Genomic DNA, 2,937 nt, shown 5'->3' on the forward strand with positions numbered 1-2,937 from the left:
GAACTTTGGCAAGTGAGACAATGGTAAGATGTAGCCTGACAGAACCAGATGGAGCCAAGGCCAGAACCCTGAGAGGGAGCAAGAACCAAAGGTTTTGTTTGCTAGACAATAAAAGGAAGAGCTGAATTTGGACTGCTATTTACTGAACCTGGACTTTTTTTACCATATATACTTTGCCTCCTACCCACAACCTGTTTCCATTAATAAACTTCACACTGTGAGTAAAAGAAGTCTTGTAAAGTTTGCATGGTAATTAGCAATGAATTTTAGACCCAGTAGTTAGTGGAGCCAAATACAGCAGTGTGCAGGCAATATCTGAAGTTGTTATTATGTCGCCATTAGGTTGCCTGTGACTCTGTGTACAACAGCTCTGAACTCTGCTCTATCCTGAGCGAGTCTCACTGTTTCTGACATACCTACCCCCATTATCTCAGTTACTGTGTCAATTCATCTCATCTGGGGTCTTTCTCTCCTGTGCTATTGCTCCACCTTTTCAAGCATGATATCCTTCTCCAAGGACTGGTCCCTTAAGGCCACATGCCCAAAATAAGTGAGACAAAACCTCAAAATTTTTGCCTTAAGGAGCACCATGATTTTTCTCTGTTTAGGACAGACTGGTTAGTTCTCTTAGTGATCAGTGTTATGTTCTCCTTCAGTACCACAACTCAAAGGAATTTATTCTTCCTCTGTCATCCTTATTTATTATTCATCTTTCAGATGCACAGCAAGTAAATGTGAAGACCATGACCTAGATGTGCACCTTAGTCTCTAAATTGATGTTGTTGCTTTTTATTACCCTGACAGCAGATTGTTCCAATGCAGTAAGTCTTCTAAAATCCTGGCTGCTGGCCCCAAGTGTTTGGATTGTGAAACCAAATAAGCTGTTCCAAATGTAGATTAAAAATGTGTGGAAACAGGACTCATCCCTGATGTACTCCTTTCCTCATTTTGACCCATGCAGTATTTCCTTGCTCTGTTCTGATGACTGCTTCCTTGTCCAAGTATAGGTTGTGCATGAACATAACCAAGTAGTCTGGGATTCCCATTCCTATCAAGGTTAGCCAAAATTTGTTATGATAGACACAATGAAATGCCTTTGCACAGTCAATGGAACACAGATAGTCCTCTGGTAGTCTTTGCTTTCAACCAAGAACAATCTGACATCAGTGATAATGTCTCTAATGCCAAGGCCTCTTCTAACCCCAGCCTGTATTTCTGGTAGTTCTTTGTTGATGTACTGTCCAGTTATTTTTGGATAATCTTCAGCAGAATCTTGCTTGCATGTGATATCAATGATATTGATAGTTTTCACACCCCATCAGGTCACTCTCGTTTGGAATGGGAACAAGTATGGTTCCTGATTTTTTTCTTCCTCTTCTATCTTAGCAAGGAACTTTTTCTTTAAGAATAAATTTCCTACTTTGGATGTTATTAATGGTAACAGTTCCCTTTTGTGGAGTTACTAGACATTGAACTTGGCCTTTTTCAAGATGCTCTTATTCCTTTACACACATAATGGAATGGAATGGATAATGGAACAAAATAGGTCTATTTTTTTTTTACTTTTATGTCATTTTATTTCATTTATATTATTCCTTTTTTAACTTATTTTCCATATATAAACATATTAATTGTTGTTGTTGTTATGTGTCATCGAGTCACCTGTGACTAATAGTGACCCTATGTTCAACAGCCCTAAACCCTGCTCTATTCTGTGCCAATCTTATTGTCTCTGACACACCCCATTATCCCAGTCACTGAATCAGTCCATCTCATTCAGGGTCTTCATCTCCTGCCCTGTCCCTCCACCCTCCCAAACATGATGTCTCTCTCTAAAGACTGATCATGTCCTAAGTATGTCAGATGGAGCTTCAGAATCCTTGCCTCCAAGGAACAGCCTGGCTTCACCCTCTCCAAGATGAACTTGTTTGTTCTCCTAGCAGTTCATGGTATATTCAATACTCTTCTCCAGCACCAAAGCTCAAAAAATCAACTCTCCTTCTATTATTGTCCAGCTCTCTAATGCATAGCAAGTAATTGCAAAGACTGTGGCCTATATCAGGCAAACTTTAGTCTCCAGACTGACATTGTTGTTCTTCAGTACTTTGGAGAGGTCTCTGACAGCAGACTTTGCCAATGTAATTTGTCTTTTCATTTCCCGGCTGCTGGTACAGCAGTGACTGTAGGGCCAAGCAAACTGAAGCTGTCCACAACCTCAATCTCTTCACCATATAGCATGATGCTGCCAATCAGCTCAGTGATGAGAACCTTTTTTTTCTCCTTGATGTTGAGCTTCAATACATATTGAAGGCTCCAGTCCTTGACCTTCTGTAGCAAGCACCTCAGGTCCTCCTCACTTTTAGCAAGCAGGGTTGTGTCATGTGGATAATGCAGATTGTTGATGAGTCTACCTTCAATCTGATGTCACACTTCTTCTCATAGAACCCAGCCTCCCAGATAATCTTTTCCACATATAGATTGAAAAGATATGGAGATAGTACACATCCTTGATGCATACCCTTCACAATTTTGAACCATGCGGTATTTCCTTGCTCTGTTCTGATGACTGCCTCTTGGTCCAAGTATAGGTTTCACATAAGTACAATCAAGTGTTCTAGGGTTCCCATTCTTCTCAGAGTCAGACACAGTTTGTTGGGATCCACACAGTCAAATGCCTTTGCTGAAACTCAGATAGACAATTCTCTGCTATTCTCGACTTTCAGCCAATATCCATCCGACATTAGCTATAATATCCCTAGTGCCACAGCCTCTTCTAAATCCAGCCTGAATTTCAGGGCATAGGAAAGTATTACAATGAAATGTGCAAGGAGCTGGAGTCAGAAAATCAAAAGGGGTGGACACACTCAGCATTTCTTAAGCTCAAGGAACTGAAGAACAAATTCAGACTTTGCAATACTTAAAGATGCTTTGGGCAGA

The sequence above is a fragment of the Elephantulus edwardii genome, unplaced genomic scaffold (genome assembly GCF_000299155.1).
Source record: "Elephantulus edwardii isolate Elephantulus edwardi_28Jun2011 unplaced genomic scaffold, EleEdw1.0 scaffold00021, whole genome shotgun sequence".
NCBI lineage: Eukaryota > Metazoa > Chordata > Mammalia > Macroscelidea > Macroscelididae > Elephantulus > Elephantulus edwardii.